The 18,144-nt window shown below is 52.4% G+C and overlaps 1 protein-coding gene across 1 annotated transcript in view; it reads left to right on the forward strand.

The window, feature by feature from the left end:
* LOC104667537 (protein PMS2CL-like) overlaps positions 1 to 18,144 on the forward strand; it is a 1,213,215-nt gene that overhangs the window by 558,008 nt on the left and 637,063 nt on the right. The window lies entirely within an intron of this gene.

Below are 18,144 nucleotides of genomic sequence, written 5' to 3' on the forward strand. Positions count from 1 at the left end.
AGTATGCTGATGTAAAGGTTTAAGAAGAAACTCTGGTTGCTTTACTCATGTGTGTAAACTAAGCCCGCAAAATGTGCCACCAAAATACGGAGTTTGTGGCTGAATCAGCCTGTACCTGAGCCACCTCGGCCACACTGACATGATCATCATTAAAGAAAGAAAATAGGAGGCAGGTGGATCACTTGAGGTCAGGAGTTTGAGACCAGAATGGCCAACATGACGAAACTCCCCTCTACTAAAAATACAAAACACTGGCTGGGTGTGGTGGCCTGCACCTGTAATCCCAGCTACTTGGGAGGCTGAGGCAGGAGAATCACTGGAACCCGGGAGGCTGAGGTTGCGGTGAACTGAGATCTTGCCACTGCACTCCAGCCTGGGCAACAGAGCGAGAGCGAGAATCTATCTCAAAAAGAAAAAAAAAAAAAACAAAACAAAAAACAAATTGTTACAATGATAAACTTTATGTTATGTATCTTTTACTACAATTTTTTTTTAACTTTGATTTTCAGAAGGGGTCCCTAAGTGTCATCAAATGCTAATCGCATCCACGCCCCTGAAAGCTTACAGCCCTGGTACTTTCTATTGGTCCAGCCTAGCAGGAAGCTGGCAGTCATGGATTCTGGGAAATGTAGTTTGCAGCCCCCATGCCGGAGTCACAGGCCCACTATGATGGGTGGGCTCGGAGCTGCCACACAGTAGTTCTGTGGCCGACATCCAGGTCAGCAGGGAAATTGCGAAAGGCACAATCGGTGTCCCTATCCTCACGCTGCCCACGAGCAGTCCCGCGCACGGGCACACAGACCCGGGCGCATACCTGTCCCCTAGTACCATACGCATATGGGCGCTCCAGGTCTGCAGTTTGTACCTGGACATCGTTGCCAATCTAAGTGCCCATCCAAGCGTCCTGCGGATCAGGCTTGCAGATGCTCGCTCGCTCTTCCCTGACGCAGCCACAGCTGAAGCAGGGGCCTTGGCAGTGAGGGTGGGAGGATGTCCAGGCTATAGGTGCCCCCGCGGGAAGGAGGTACCGGGCAGCCAACACAGCTTACTGCAAAGGCCCTGAGGTGGGAGCACGCTTGGCCCAGGGTGTGGCCGGGGGAGAGGATAGGGGTGAGGTGGGGCTGGCCGCGTTGGCCATGAAAAGGCTTCTAACAAGAGACCGTGGCCAGGTCCCCCAGGTGAGCGCTGGGCCGCTGCCTAGTGAATTGAAGGACTCGTATTGTTCCCAAGGCTGCAGCTGCGGCCTCGGAAGTGACTCAGCAGAATTCCTGGGAGTTGGGGTGGGGGCGAGGCTTGCTCCAGATGGGCTGGGGGAGGGGGCATTGCCCGCGCTCAAGCCCCTCCTCCCAGTTCCTGCGGACAGCGGAGCTCGCCCACTCTCGCGTCCTCCCCTCCGCCCAGACATCTGCAGGCACCAGCGAGGAGGAGACCGGGATGATGCTGGAAGACTTAGGGTGGGATAGCCCCATCCTCTCGGAACCCCGGTCCCTGAGATTGATTTGAGGGTGGGGTGGGGGCTGACTCTGCCCTCAAAACGGGGTTCAAGGGTTTTGGCTTGGAGCAGTCAGGGTTGGCCCTGTCCAGGCCCCGGAGTGACTCAGCCCAGTCCTGGCCCTCTCCGGGACTGACTCCCTTCTTCTAAATAAAGGGAATCTTTCACCCAGCAGACGGGAGTGGGTCCGCGGAGATAAAACAGGCCCTCCAGAGTGATCCCTTTCCTGGTGGCTGATGGGACATGTGTGTGTTGGGAGAGAGGGAGCGGGCAGCTCTCCACCCCAGGCTGGGGCAGACGGGAGTGAAGGTCCAAGCGCTGGACCCGAGCAGCGGCCTCAGCCCCAATCTAAAAGCTCAGCCTCAATTTTCCCACGCATACAATGGGCATAACAGTCCCAAGAATGAGGCTTGCTGGAGTCACTGGCAGGCTGCGCGCTGTCCGCCTAATTCACCTAATTCAGGGCAAGAACCGCGCTCTGGCCCCTGCACCTGGGATAAGTGGGGTGCTGGACCGAAGGCGAAGTAACAGCGTCCTGCAGGGTCCATCCCCAAATTGCCTTCCTTAGGGAAGCCGGAACAAACGATGCGGCGGGGTGGCCCTGAGTCTGTTCCCTCCTAAGAGCTGGAGCAGGGACAGCCGCATCCTAGACCCCAGCAGCCCGCGCGCCCGCCCTCGTACCATCTCCCCTACCTGGTTGGTTGGGTTGTAGGGCTCTAGGTGACCGCCAGGTGGCGCCATAGACGCGCCTGCCGCGCCAAGCTGGGTGGGGCTGGACTCGTCCGGTGATGGGGCCCTTTGGGCAGCCAGACACTGTTTTTTTGTTTTGTTTTGTTTTTTCCAGACAGAGTTTCACTCTTGTTGCCTAGGCTGGAGTGCCATGGCGCGATCTCGGCCCACCGCAATCTCTGCCTCCCAGGTTCAAGCGATTCTCCTGACTCAGCCTCTCGAGTAACTGGGATTACAGGCATGCGCCACCACGCCCAGCTAATTTTGCATTTTTAATAGAGACGGGGGTTTCTCCATGTTGGTCAGGCTGGTCTCGAACTCCCGACCTCAGGTGATCCACCTTCCTCGGCCTCCCAAAGTGCTGGGATTACAGGTGTGAGCCACCGTGCCTGGCAGTCAGACACATTTAAAAGCCCTTTGGGCCGGGTCAGGAGATCGAGACCATCCTAGCTAACATGGTGAAACCCCATCTCTACTAAAAACACAAAAAAAAAATTAGCCGGGCGTGGTGGCGGGCGCTTGTAGTCCCAGCTACTCGGGAGGCTGAGGCAGGAGAATGGTGTGAACCCGGGAGGTGGAGCTTGCAGTGAGCCGAGATGGTGCCACTGCACTCCAGCCTGGGCGACAGAGTGAGATTCCATCTCAAAAAAAAAAAAAAACAAAAAAAACCAAAAGCCTTTGAAGTGGAGAAAAAGTACTGGTTTCAAAAATGCAAAATAAGAGTCAAGGCTGGGCGCAGTGGCTCATGCTGTAATCCCAGAGCTTTGGGAGGCCAAAGTGGGAGGATCACTTGAGGCCAGGGGTTCGAGACCAGCCGGGGCAATATAGCAAGACCACCCCCATCTCTACAAAAAATTTAAAAATTAACTGAGCAAGGCCAGGTGTGGTGGCTCATGCCTGTAATCCCAGCACGTTGGGAGGCCAAGGCGGGTAGATCACTTGAGGTCAGGAATTCGAGAACAGCCTGGCCAACATGGTGAAACACCATCTCTACTAAAAATATAAAAATTAGTTGGGCATGGTGGTGCGTGCCTGTAATCCCAGCTACTTGGGGGGCTGAGGCAGGAGAATCGCTTGAACCCGGGAGGCAGAGGTTGCAGTGAGCTAAGATGACACCACTGCACTCCAGCCTGGGCGATAGAGTAAGACTTTGTCTAGGCCGGGTGCAGTGGCTTACACCTGTAATCCCAGCACTTTGAGAGGTCTAGGCGGGTGGATCACCTGAGGTCGGGAGTTCGAGACCAGCCCAACCAACATGGAGAAACCCTGGCTAAAAATACAAAATTAGCCAGGGTGTGGTGGTGCATGCCTGTAATCCCAGCTACTCGGGAGGCTGAGGCTGGAGAATAGCTTGAACCTGGGAGGCAGAAGATCTCACCATTGCACTCCAGCCTGGGCAACAAGAGTGAAACTCCGTCTCAAAAGAAAAAAAAAATTAGCTGAGCGTAGCTGAGCGTGGTGGCAGATGCCTGTAGTCCCAGCTACTGGGGAGGCTGAGGCCAGAGGGATCACTTGAGCCCAGGAATTCGAGGCTGCAGTGAGCTATGATCACATCACTGCACTCCAGCCTGGGCAATATATTGAGACACCCATCTTAGAAAGAAAGAGCGAAAGGAAGGAAGGTAGAAAGAAAAGAAGAAAGAAAAAAAGGAAAGGAGCCGGGTGCGGTGGCTCAAGCCTGTAATCCCAGCACTTTGGGAGGCCGAGACGGGCGGATCACGAGGTCAGGAGATCGAGACCATCCTGGCTAACACGGTGAAACCCCGTCTCTACTAAAAAATACAAAAAACTAGCCGGGCAAGGTGGCGGCGCCTGTAATCCCAGCTACTCGGGAGGCTGAGGCAGAAGAATCGCGTGAACCCGGGAGGTGGAGCTTGCAGTGAGCTGAGATCCAGCCACTGCACTCCAGCCTGGGCGACAGAGCGAGACTCCGTCTCAAAAAGAAAAAAAGGAAAGGAGGGAGGGAGAAAGGAAGGGAATGAAGGAAGGAAGATTCCTAAATTCAATTCAGAAACACAAAACCCAGCAACCTGACTAATGTCCTTTCTGGCAATCAAGAGTAACTTTTTGTGTTATCTTTTGTCTTAGATACAAATTCACAAGTTAACCTGTAACTTCACTGAGCCTCAGCCCTTAATCAAAAGTAGATAGTAAAGTCAAACCAAAGTTTACTGGAAAGAATTAAAGAATCCTTAGGCGGGCTCTTTATGCAAAGCAGCCCTCCCCCTTGGCCTCCTGTCCAATATTCGAAAGGTTTTTTCTTTTATTTATTTACTTTATTTATTTATTTATGACGGGTCTCGTTCTGTCGCCCAAGCTGGAGTGCAGTGGTATGATCTTGGCTCACTGCAACCTCTACCTCCCAGGCTCAAGCGATCCTCCCACCTCAGCCTCCTGTGTAGCTGGGACTATAAGCACACACCAGCTAATTTTTTTTTTTTTTTTTTTTTTTTTTTTTTTTGAGATGGAGTCTTGCTCTGTCACCCAGGCTGGAGTGCAGTGGCCGGATCTGAGCTCACTGCGAGCTCCACCTCCCGGATTTACGCCATTCTCCTGCCTCAGCCTCCCAAGTAGCTGGGACTACAGGCACCCGCTACCTCGCCGGGCTAGTTTTTTATATTTTTTAGTAGAGACAGGGTTTCACTGTTAGCCAGGATGGTCTTGATCTCCTGACCTCGTGACCCGCCCATCTTGGCCTATTAATTTATTTTTTTGAGACGGAGTCTCACTCTTGTTGCCCAGGCTGGAGTGCAGTAGCACGATCTCGCCTCACTACAGCTTAGCCTCCCAGGCTCAAGCAAGTCTCCTGCCTCAGCCTCCTGAGTACCTGGGATTACAGGCATGCACCACCATGCCTGGCTAATTTTTGTATTTTTTTAGTAGAGATGGGGTTTCACCTTGTTGGTCAGGCTGGACTTGAACTCCTGACCCCGTGATCTGCCCACCTCGGCCTCCCAAAGTGGGAGATTACAGGCATGAGCCACTGCTCCCGGCCTAATATTTATATTTTTAGTAGAGACGGGGTTTTACCATATTGACCAGACTGGTGTTGAACTCCTGACCTCAAATGATCCACCCTCCTTGGACTCGCAAAGTGCTAGGATTACAGGCCTGAGCCACCACACCTGGCCTAATTTTTGTATTTTTTTACCAGAGACAAGGTTTCACCATGTTGGCCAGGCTGGACTCAAACTCCTGACCTCAGGTGATACCCACCCTGGCCTTGGCCTCCCAAAGTGCTGGGATTACAGATGTGAGCCACTGTGTCTGGCCCCAGATAACTTATTTTAATATTTTTATTTTTTGAGACAGGGTCTTGTTCTGTCACCCAGGCTGGTGTTCAGTAGCATGATCACAGCTCGCTGCAGCGTCAACCTCCTAGGTTCAAGTGATTCTCCTACCTCAGCCTCCCCAGTAGCTGGGACTACAGGTGTGCCACCATGCCCAGTTAGTTTTTGTAGTTTTAGTAGAGATGGGGTTTTGCTGTGTTGCCCAGGCTGGTCTTCAACTCCTGAGTTCAAGCAATCTGCCCACTTCGGCCTCCCAAAGTGCTGGGATTACAGGCATGAGCCACCATGCCTGGCCCCCTCTAGTTTTTTTTAAAGAAGGAATTGGGGCCGGGCGCGGTGGCTCAAGCCTGTAATCCCAGCACTTTGGGAGGCCGAGGCGGGTGGATCACGAGGTCAGGAGATCAAGACCATCCTGGCTAACACGGTGAAACCCCGTCTCTACTAAAAATACAAAAAAAACTAGCCGGGCCTGGCGGCGGCGCCTGTAGTCCCAGCTACTCGGAGGCTGAGGCGGGAGAATGGCGGGAACCCGGGAGGCGGAGCTTGCAGTGAGCTGAGATCGCGCCACTACACTCCAACTTGGGCCACAGAGCGAGACTCCGTCTCAAAAAAAAAAAAAAAAACAAAAAAAAAACAAAACAAATAAAGAAGGAATTGGAGCAGCCACACTTCTGAGCTCTGCCCCCAGGTTCTGTGTGATTCCAGGAAATCTTGGCCCCTCTCTGAGTCTCTATGTCTTGCCTCCAGCTGGAGACTGGGGGGAGGAGGGGAGATTGTGGCTGCCCCCATACAGCTTGCAGCTGGGCAGAGGCCCTTGGATATGGGAGTCTGGGAATCCTCTTTTCCGTTGATTCTACTGAATTGCATTCAATCCAGATAGAATGAGGTTGTGGGAAGGGGAGCCATGATGAACTCCTAATGGCTTGGAAACAGGTCTGATCTCCTAAGAGGACAGGAACTCAGACACCTTTTATGGGTTGCTGGGGAAATCATTTGGCAATTGATTGGTAATGTCTGCCATGGTGCAAAAGTGAGACTCAGCTGTGTGTGTTGTTCCCACCTTGGTCTAGTAAATACAGCACCTAATAGAGAGTCAGGAAAGCCCAGACTCTGGTCCCAATTTACCACTGCCTTGCTGAGGGATCCTGAATAAATTAGCTCCTTGGAGCCTTGGTTTCCTAAACTGTAAAGTAAGACATAATATCTTCCCAGGGTTGATTTGAAGATACAACGAACATATTGTCAGTTAGGATCTTCATGTTGCAAGAAATAGAAAATACGATGGGTGCTGTGGCTCATGCCTGTAATCCAAGGACTTTGATAGGTCAAGGCAGGAGGATCACTTGAGCCCAGGAGTTTGAGACCAGGCTGGGCAACATACTGAGACCTCGTCTCCACCAAAAATTTAAAAATTAAAAATGAGCAGGCCAGGTGCAGTGGCTCACGCCTGTAATCCCAGGACTTTGGGGGGGGCTGAGGCAGGCAGATCATCTGAGGTCAGGAGTTAGAGACCCACCTGGCTAACATGGCGAAACCCTGTCTCTACTAAAAATATAAAAGTTAGCTGGGCGTGGTGGTGCGTGCCTGTAATCCCAGCTACTCCGGGAGGCTGAGGCACAAGAATGGCCTGAACCCAGGAGGCAGAAGTTGCAGTGAGCCACGCTGGAGCTACTGAACTCCAGCCTGGGTGACAGAGTGAGACTCTCAAACCCCCCCCCTCAAAACAAAAATAAGTTAAAAACTAGCTGAGAGCGGCCGGGCGCGGTGTCTCACGCCTATAATCCCAGCACTTTGGGAGGCTGAGGCAGGTGGATCACAAGGTCAGGAGATCGAGACTATCCTAGCTAACATGGTGAAACCCTGTCTCTAGTAAAAATACAAAAATTAGCTGGGCGTGGTGGTGCCCACCTGTAGTCCCAGCTACTCGGGAGGCTGAGTCAGGAGAATGGCTTGAACCCGAGAGGCAGAGGTTGCAGTGAGCCAAGATCTCACCACTGCACTCTAGCCTGGGCAGCAGAACCAGACTCTGTCTTGAAGAAAAAAAAAAATAGCTGAGAGCAGCGGCACGGGAGGCTGAGATGGGAGGATCGGTTGAGCCCAGGCAGTGGAGGCTGCAGTGAGCCATAATTGCGCCACTGCACTACTCCAGCATGGGCGAGAGAGCAAGACCCTGTTTCAAAAAAAAAAAAAAAAGGAGACCGGGCGCAGTGGCTCACGCCTGTAATCCCAGCACTTTGGGAGGCCGAGACGGATGGATCACGAGGTCAGGAGATCAAGACCATCCTGGCTAACATGGTGAAACCCCGTCTCTACTAAAAATACAAAAAAAAAAAATTAGCCGGGCGTGGTGGCGGGCGCCTGTAGTCCCAGCTACACCGGAGGCTGAGGCAGGAGAATGGCGTGAACCCGGGGGGCGGAGCTTGCAGTGAGCCGAGATCGCGCCACTGCACTCCAGCCTGGGCGACAGAGTGAGACTCCATCTCAAAAAAAAAAAAAAAAAAAAAAGGAAAAGAAGTGGAAAATACCAATGCATCCTGGCTAGAACAGTCATAAGGGCTTCTGTAACTGTGTAGAGGTGACAGGACTTCAGGTATGCTATGATCAAGGCTCCAGCTGCATATCCCTGTGACCTCCTTAGCAGTGGCTTTCCCATGGGTCAGCTTTGTCTATATTCATGGGTGGCCACCTGCCTGCTTGGGGTCCTGGTGACTCCAGGTGTTCCTAGAGAGCAGGATTCTGCGGCAGCAATTCCCAGCAGCAGGCCTGAATTTGCTGCTGATGGCACAATTCAAGTTCACATGCCCATCCCCAGGGCGATGACTGCGTGGGAAGAGGTTGGCCCCCTAGGCACCAGAATGAAGATCTGAGCTGTCCTACAATGTGTGGGAGTGCAGAGGGTGGGGGAAGGAGAGATTTACAAGGAAATCCCTTAGGCAGTCAGAGAGGGCTGGTGGAGGATGTGGCTCGGGCGGGGGTTGGAGGAGCAGGAGAGAGAGCAGTGCAGCGGGAGAGGTAGGGAGGGTGGAAGGAGCATGGGATGTGGGTGTGGCAGGGGACCTTAGGGAAGGGAGCCTGCAGCCAGGGATTTCGCAGACTCTGCAGGAAGCCGTCGGGATGGAGGCCAGAAACCTCGGCTTCCCCCATCCCCCACCCCAGACCTCCTGCTGAGCGCCCGTCTGCCTCTGCCAGCAGGAAACCAATGGAGGGGCGGTGAGGGCTGTGATCCAGATTCACCGGAGAGGGAAACAACCCGGAGGGGTCGGCAGGCAGGGCGTGGCCAAGGGTATGCGCTCTGCAAGGCCTCGTGAACCCCAGGGCGCCCCCTCTCCAGCCGCGCCCACATTGGGGGCTGATCCCCACTGCAGGACCCCAGGCCTTGCTGCCCCGGTACGCCTCTCTCGCGTGTCCCACGGCACTACTGGGGCCGCGCACGACCCTCAGCCACCGCAGCCCACTGGAGCCCAGCTGCCCATCTCTTGCCAGCAGCACCTACTCCCCGCCCGCCACCCCGCCATTGGCTTCCCAGAGCTAAGACCTCCTTTGAGTGGTCCATCTCCGCGAGGCCACGCCTCCTGGTCGGCACAAAGAGCCGGGCCAGCCCAGCCAGCCCAAACTCCCAGTGCGCCGAGACCCCGGCGGCGCGGCTGGGCCGCGGTCCCCGCGTGGGGGTCGTAGTAGTGACTGCGGCCATGGTGGCCGTGAGCACCGAACTCGAGCACTCGAGGAAGGCGCTGGCTTAGGGCCTGTCCCGCTGCCACAGCCTCGGATCCCGCCTGGGAGGGGAAATTTCGGAGCCCTTCTACCCAACCCCTAGCCCCGGGGTTCTAATCCCTCCCAGGGACTGACCCCCTTCCCCTAGTTCCCAGACCTTCCCTATTTTCTCTCCCTGCCCAGGGGAGGGGGACAGTGGACTCATTTGGTTACGGAACTGTCACAGTTAAGAAAACTGTGGCTCAGAGAGGGTAGTTAAACTGCCCCAGTCACACAGCAGTAGGGGGTAGCCCAGAAATAATACTGAGGGATGGGAAGGAAAGGGAGAAGCGGTGGCTGGTGTAATCCTCTACCTCCCACTTCTCCCCACCCCTGATACACAGTTATGAGCTAAGCCAGGGAGGGCTCCCTGAAAACACATCAAGCCTGCAGGCTGATGGATTTTTTTTTTTTTTTTTTTTTTTGAGACAGAGTCCCCTCTGTCACACAGGCTGGAGTGTAGTGGCGCTATCTCGGCTCACTGCAACCTCTGCCTCCCGGGTTCAAGCGATTCTCCTGCCTCAGCCTCCCGAGTAGCTGGGATTACAAGCGCCCGCCACCATGCCTGGCTAATTTTTGTATTTAATAGAGACGGTATCCATGTTGGTCAGGCTGGTCTTGAACTCCCGACTTAGGGTGATCCACCCGCCTCGGCCTCCCAAAGTGCTGGGATTACAGGCATGAGCCACCACGCCCAGCCTGAAATCAGTTATTTCTGATCCCTTTAGTGGGGGATGGGGGTGTTGGTGGGAGGTGTTTCTGGGGTATTGCTGTTCCAAGCCCTCTCTCAGGGGACAGAGCTAGGAAAATGTATTTATGTGCATCTCTACTAAATCCTATACCTCTTATGTATATTGAAAGCCAAGAGTTTACATTGATAGTAAACTCTAGGGGTGCACTCCGTTTTATAACTCCCTTCTCTGCCTGTGAAAACCTGGCTATCATTATTATGATACATCTGCTTCTTTTTTTTTTTTTTTTTTTGAGATGGAGTCTCACTCTGTCACCCAGGCTGGAGTGCAGTGGCATGATCTTGGCCCGCTGCAATCTCCACCTCCTGGGTTCAAGCGATTCTCCTGCCTCAGCCTCTCAAGTAGCTGGGATTACAGGTGCCTGCCACCATGCCTGGCTAATTTTTGTATTTTTAGTAGTGATGGGGTTTTGCCATGTCCTCCAGGCTGGTCTCGAACTCCTGACCTGGGGTGACCTGCCCACCTCGGCCTCCCAAAGTGCTGGGATTACAGGCGGGAGCCACCATGCCTGACCATATCTGCCTTTTTTTTTTTTTTTTTTTTTTGAGTTGGAGTCTCACTCTGTCGCCCAGCCTGGAGTACAGTGGTGTGATCTTGGCTCACTGCAATCTCGGCCTCCAGGGTTCAAGTGATTCTCATGCCCCAGCCTCCTGAGTGGCTGGGATTACAGGCATGGGGCACCACACGCAGCTAATTTTTTGTATCTTTAGTAGAGATGGGGTTTCATCATGTTGGCCAGGCTGGTCTGGAACTCCTGACCTCAGGTGATCCACCCGCTTCGGCCTCCCAAAGTGCTGGGATTACAGGCATAAGCCACCGCGCCCGGCCCACATCTGCTTCTTTTATCAACCCTCCGGGTGTAGCACGTGTCTCCTGGACACAGTCACCTTTCACCATGTAGACCTGTCCTCCAGCCTTGCTGTCCTTTGGCAGGGATATCTTCTAGCCCCAGGACGGACACCGCTCCCAGGTCACCGACCCCACCTAATTGAGCTCCCTACCCTCACTGATCTCATCCTTCCCCATTTTGACTGTCCACCAAGCAGCCACCTCTCTCCTACCCCCTACCCCCAAGCCCTCTCCACCCCACTCAGCCTCTACCCCTGCTCAGAGTCCCCACCCTCCCCTACCTCGCTGGGACACCCACCTGGCTCTGCTCCAGCAAATGGCTCCAGGACTGATTATTCTGGAAGGAAACGGAAAGGGGAAGGGACTAAAGGAAGGGAAGGAAGGAGGCTTTCTCCGGTTCTTGCTTTAGCTTAAAAATTCATGCCCTGTGTGCACTTTAGTCTAGAACACACTTCCTTTTGTTTTAACGTGATACAGCGTTTCCACTATACAACTTCTGATACAATTGCTGCCTGATTATCCAGGGGCTGCATCTGGTCAGAGAGGGGGCCTGGCAGGCTGGGAAGGACAGGGAGGGGTGGGGGAGGGGGAAGACGGGAGGGGAAGGGTGGACGGGGCTGGCCGGCCTCCTCTCCTCTTCCTTCCCTGGACAATGGGCTGTCGGCTGCCGCTGAGATAAGGGGTCTTGTCAGGGCTGGAATCACAGCATCTGGCCGACTGCCTGCTGGGGAAGGCCCCCCTTCCTTGCAGACCTGGCTAAACTACCCCCACCGAGCCCCGCAGCCTGGAGTGAGGTCTCCTCTCATTGTGCCTTCCTGAAAGAGAGGTCCTCGGAGCCGTGCCTGGGGTCACTGCGAGGCTGACTGTGAGCCTGGCGTCTGGGGAGGCCCTTTCCCAGGCCCAGACATCTCCCCTGGCTCCAGGACACAGTCACACAAAGATAATTGTTGTCTTTGTGTTTCTTTATTCTTTTTTAGTATTTTTTCTTTTGAAACAGGGTCTCACTCTGTCACCCTGGCTGGAGTACAGTGGTGTGATCATGATTCACGGCAGCCTCGACTTCCCGAGCTCAAGAGATCCTTGTGCCTCGGCCTCCTGAGTAGCTGGGACTATGGATGTGCACCACCATGCCTGGCTAATTTTTTAATTTTTTTTTGAGAGATGGAGTCTCACTACGTTGCCCAGGCTGGTCTAGAACTCCTGGACTCAAGTAATCCTCCCTCCTGGGCCTCTGAAAGCACTGGGATTACAGGTGTGAGCCACTGTGCGCGGCCTGAGACTAAACTTATGTTCAGTAAGTTATGTTACTTTCCAGCCCGGCCAACATGGTGAATTCCCATCTGTACTAAAAACACAAAAATTTGACCGGGCGTGGTGGTTCACGCCTGTAATCCCAGCACTTTGGGAGGCCGAGGCAGGTGAATCACGAGGTTAAGAGATTGAGACCATCCTGGCTGACATGGTGAAACCCTGTCTCTAGTAAAAACACAAAAAGTTAGCTGGGTGTGTGTGGCGGGCATCTGTAGTCCCAGCTATTTAGGAGCCTGAGGCAGGAGAATCACTTGAACCTGGGAGGCAGAGGCGGTGGCTCAAGCCTGTAATCCCAGCATTTTGAGAGGCTGATGGGGGTGGATCACTTGAGGTCAGGAGTTCGAGACCAGCCTGGCCAACATGGTGAAGTATCGTCTTTATTAAAAGCATAAAATTAGATGGGCGTGGTGCTGCGCACCTGTAATCCCAGTTACTGGGAGGCTGAAGCAGGAGAATCGCTTGAACCAGGGAGGCAGAGGTTGCAGTGAGCCAAGATCACACCACTGCATTCCAGCAGTGCAAGACTCTGTCCCCACCACCAAAAAAAAAGAACACGGTACAGCTGGGTGAGACAGCTCATGTCTGTAATCTCAGCACTTTGAAAGGCCAAGGTGGGAGGATTGCTTCAGGCTAGGGGTTTGAGGCTTCAGTGAGCCATGATAGTGTCACTACACTTGGGCTTGGACAGAGCGAGCCCCTGTCTCTCCTCTGGCAAAATAAAAATAAATCATGATACAAAAAAATAATCAGGCCGGGTGCAGTGGCTCACGCCTGTAAACCCAGCACTTTTGGAGGATGAAGTTGGGGGGGGTGGGGGGCGGATCACCTGAGGTCAGGAGTTCGAGACCAGTGTGGCCACCATGGTGAAACCCCATCTCTACCAAAAATACAAAAAATGAGCCAGGCATGGTGGCGTATACTTGTAATCCCAGCTATTCGGGAGGCTGAGGCAGGACAATTGCTTGAAACCAGGAGGCGGAGGTTGTAGTGAACCGAGATCATGCCACTGCACTCCAGCCTGGGTGACACAGCAAGACTCTGTGTCAAAAACAAAACAAAACAAACAAACAAACAAACTCCCCCAAAACAAAAACAAGGCTAGGCGCGGTGGCTCACGCCTTTAATCCCAGAGACGGGCGGATCACCTGAGATCAGAGGTTCGAAACCAGCCCTGCCAATATGGTGAAACTCCGTTTCTACTAAAAATAAAATTAAAGAAGGCCGGGCGCGGTGGCTCAAGCCTGTAATCCCAGCACTTTGGGAGGCCGAGACGGGTGGATCGCGAGGTCAGGAGATCGAGACCAACCTAGCTAACACGGCGAAACCCCGTCTCTACTAAAAAATACAAAAAACTAGCCGGGCGAGGTGGCGGGCGCCTGTAGTCCCAGCTACTTGGGAGGCTGAGGCAGGAGAATGGCGTAAACCCGGGAGGCGGAGCTTGCAGTGAGCTGAGATCCGGCCACTGCACTCCAGCCTGGGCGACAGACAGAGACTCCGTCTCAAAACAAACAAACAAAAAAAAACAAAAACAAAATAAAATTAAAGAAAAAAAAAATTAGCTGGGCACAGTGTCAGGCGCCTGTAATCCCAGCTACTAGGGAGACTGAGGCAGGAGAATCGCATGAAACTGGGAGGCGGACGTTGCTCTGAGCTGAGATTGCACCACTGCACTCCAGCCTGGGCGACAGAGCAAGACCCCGTCTTGGAATAAAACCAAAAAACAAAAACTCCAAACCAAAACCAAAACCAAAACAAAAAATCAGCACCGTGCATGGTGGCTCACACCTGTAAACCCAGCACTTTGGGAGGCTGAGGTGGGTGGATCACAAGGTCAGGAGTTCGAAACCAGCTTGGCCAACATGGTGAAACCCCGTCCCTATTAAAAATACAAAAAATTAGCAGGCATGGTGTTGCGTGTCTATAATCCCAGCTCCTCAGGAGTCTGAGGCAGGAGAATTGCTTGAACCTGGGAGGCAGAGGTTGCAGTGAGCCAAGATCCTGCTATTGCACTCCATCCTGGGCAGCAGAATGAGACTCCGTCTCAAAAAAAAAAAAAAAAGGCCGGGCGCGGTGGCTCAAGCCTGTAATCCCAGCACTATGGGAGGCCGAGACGGGCGGATCACGAGGTCAGGAGATCGAGACCATCCTGGCTAACACGGTGAAACCCCGTCTCTACTAAAAATACAAAAAAAAAAACTAGCCGGGCGAGGTGGCGGCGCCTGTAGTCCCAGCTACTCGGGAGGCTGAGGCAGGAGAATGGCGTGAACCCGGGAGGCAGAGCTTGCAGTGAGCTGAGATCCGGCCACTGCACTCCAGCCCGGGCGACAGAGCGAGACTCCGTCTCAAAAAAAAAAATATATATATATATATCAGCAAGAGTATAATAAATCCAGTGTAATAGCTCTAAACCATGCACCTATTTTGGAAGGTCTCTAAACAGATCAAAATGTCCAGCATATCTGGGGAGACTTGTTGATTCCAGGTAGCTTGTTTTTTTAACCTTTTATAATTATGTTTCTACTTCCCCAGAGCAATTTATCCACGTGCAGCAAGCAGTGTTAGCTATTCTATAAACATCACTTTGTTTAGCTAGCAAGTAATCCAGAGCAATTTTGTTACCTAATACAACTTTTTTTTTTTTTTTTTTTTTTTTTTTTTGCGGGGAGAGAGTCTTACTCTGTCACCCAAGCTGGAATGCAATGGCACTATTTCAGCTCACTGCAACCTCTGCCTCCCGGGTTCTAGTGACTCTCCTGCCTCAGCCTCCTGAGTAGCTAGGATTACCGGCACAGGCCACCATACCCAGCTAATTTTTGTATTTTTAGTGGAGACGGGATTTCACCGTGTTGGCCAGTCTGGTCTGGAACTCCTGACCTCAAGTGATCCACCCACCTTGGCCTCCCAAAGTGCTGAGATTACAGGCGTGAGCCACTGTGCCTGGCCTAATACGACTTTAGCAAGAGAATCTAGAGAAGTTGATTGAGCTGCAATAGCCTTACCTGTGGAGTTAATAATAGATCCAATTTTTAAATATATCTATATATACACACATACACACACACACATATATATACATATATACATATGTTTTATAGGGATGGGGTCTTGCTATGTTGCCCAGGTTGGTCTCCAACTCCTGGGCCCAAAGGATCCTCCTGCTTTGGCCTCCCAAAGTGCCGGGATTACAGGCCATGAACCACCAAGCCTGGCCTAGATTCAGTGGTTAAGAACAGGTTTCTTTTTTTTTTTTTTTTTTTGAGACGGAGTCTTGCTCTGTCGCCCAGGCTGGAGTGCAGTGGCCGGATCTCAGCTCACTGCACGCTCCGCCTCCCGGGTTCACGCCATTCTCCTGCCTCAGCCTCCCAAGTGGCTGGGATTACAGGCGCCCGCCACCTCGCCCGGCTAGTTTTTTGTATTTTTTAGTAGAGACGGGGTTTCACCGTGTTCGCCACGATGATCTCGATCTCCTGACCTCGTGATCCGCCCGTCTCGGCCTCCCAAAGTGCTGGGATTACAGGCTTGAGCCACCGCGCCCGGCCTCTTGTTCTTTTTTTAAAGATGAATTCTTGCTCTGTCACCCAGGCTAGAGTGCAGTGGCACGATCTTGGCTCACTGAAGCCTCTGCCTCCTGAGTTCAAGCAATTCTTGTGCCTCAGCCTCTCAAGTAGCTGAGATTATAGGCATGTGCCACCCTGCCCAGCTAATTTTTGTATTTTTAGTAGAGATGCGGTTTTGTCATGTTGGCCAGGCTGGTCTCCAACTCCTGACCTCAAGTGATCCACTCACCTTGGCCTCCCAAGTGGGAGGCCCACATACGCCACTGTGCCTGGCCCCAAGTGGGTTTTTTTTTGTTTTGTTTTGTTTTTTGAGATGGAGTCTCTTTGTCGCCAGGCTGAAGTGCATTGGCTCAATTTTGGCTCACTGCAACCTCTGCCTCTCAGATTCAAGTGATTCTCCTGCCCAGCCTCCCAGGTAGCTGGGACTCCAGGCATGCGCCATCATGCCTGGGCTAGTTTTTGTATTTTTAGTAAAGATGAGGTTTCACCATTTTGACCAGGCTGGTGTCAAACTCCTGATCTTGTGATCTGCCCGCCTCGGCCTCCAAAAGCCAAGTGTTTTTTTTTTTTTTTTTTTTTTGTGAGATGGAGATTTATTTATTTTTTTTTTTGCCCAGGCTGGAGTGCAATGGTGCGATCTCGGCTCACCGCATCCTCTGCCTCCCAGGTTCAAGCGATGCTCCTGCCTCAGCCTCCTGAGTAGCTGGGATTACAGGCATGTGCTACCACACCCAGCTAATTTTGTATTTTTAGTAGACATAGGGTTTCACCGTGTTGCCTAGGCTGATCTCAAACTCCTGACCTCAGGTGATCCTCCCGCCTTAGCCTCTCAAAGTGCTAGGATTACAGGCGTGAGCCACCGTGCCCGGCCGCCAAGGGGGTTTTTACAGTTCCATCTGTTTGCTCTATTTTTTTTTTTTTTCGAGGCGAAGTCTTGCTCTGTCACCCAGGCTGGAGTGCAGTGGCACGATCTCGGCTCACTGCAAGCTCTGTCTCCCGGGTTCATGCCATTCTCCTGTCTCAGCCTCCTGAGTAGCTGGGACTACAGGCACCCGCCACCACGCCTGGCATTTTTTTGTATTTTTAGTAGAGACGGGGTTTCACCATGTTAGCCAGGATGGTCTCGATCTGCTGACCTCATGATCCGCCCGCCTCGGCCTCCCAAAGTGCTGGTATTACAGGCGTGAGCCACCGCGCCCGGCCCTGTTTGCTTTATTAGGTCAGAAGATTGAGAATGCTAAGTAAAATGGAAACAATGTGAAATTGGCCAAAATCAGTTGCAGTGAGCCAAGATTGTGCCACTGCACTCCAGCCTGGGTAACAGAGTGAAACCCAGTCACACACATAGACAGACACACACACACACACATCAGTATCAGTACTTGCAGGTTTTTCTGAAATAAACTTAGGACAGGTGCCACTGGTCAAACAAGCATTTTTTGAGGCTTTTTTCTTTCTTCTTCTTCTTCTTCTTTTTTTGCAGCTTTTTTTTTGAGACGGAGTCTCGCTCTGTCGCCCAGGCTGGAGTGCAGTGGCCGGATCTCAGCTCACTGCAAGCTCCGCCTCCCGGGTTTACGCCATTCTCCTGTCTCAGCCTCCCGAGTAGCTGGGACTACAGGCGCCCGCCACCTGGCCCGGCTAGTTTTTTGTATTTTTTAGTAGAGACGGGGTTTCACCATATTAGCCAGGATGGTCTCGATCTCCTGACCTCGTGATCCGCCCGTCTCGGCCTCCCAAAGTGCTGGGATTACAGGCTTGAGCCACCGCGCCCGGCCATTTTTGCAGCTTTTAAATGTTGCCAACCAATATTGTTTCATAAAAGAAATCAATTTGTTAGTTACCCGGATGAGTCAAATTGTGTTCCACAGTTAACTGAATTTTTCATTGAATTTGGGAGAACTGGTTTGTTATCAGGTCCAAACCACAGTTCTCTTTTATCATCACAAGAGCAGCCGCGATCTTTCCAGTTTTGTTTTTCAGCCTCTGGTGCCCCATCTTTGGTAATTATTTGTGGTTCATTTTTTGAAGGTTCTTTGAGCGGGGCCCCAAGAGACATTTGATTAAATGGATTTGATTAACGGCAGCCTTCGTAGCAGTATTATCAGCAAGGTTGTTTCCTCTAGCCTCCATAGCGTCTAACCTTGAACGTCTGGGAATTTTGATAAAAGTCAAGGCCTGGCCACTGGATGGCCTCCAGTAAATTCTGTACACAGGATCCATGTTTCATTTGATCTCCTGTGGAAGTGAGGAAATGCCTTTGTTTCTTTCTTATTTTTATTTTTTTGAGATGGAGTCTCACTCTGTCACCAGGCTGGAGTGCAGTGGCGTGATCTCAGCTCACCGCAACCTCCACCTCCTGAGTTCAAACGATTCTCCTGCCTCAGCCTCCCGAGTAGCTGGGACTTCACATGCCT

This window comes from Rhinopithecus roxellana, chromosome 6, assembly GCF_007565055.1.
Source record: "Rhinopithecus roxellana isolate Shanxi Qingling chromosome 6, ASM756505v1, whole genome shotgun sequence".
Taxonomy (NCBI): domain Eukaryota; kingdom Metazoa; phylum Chordata; class Mammalia; order Primates; family Cercopithecidae; genus Rhinopithecus; species Rhinopithecus roxellana.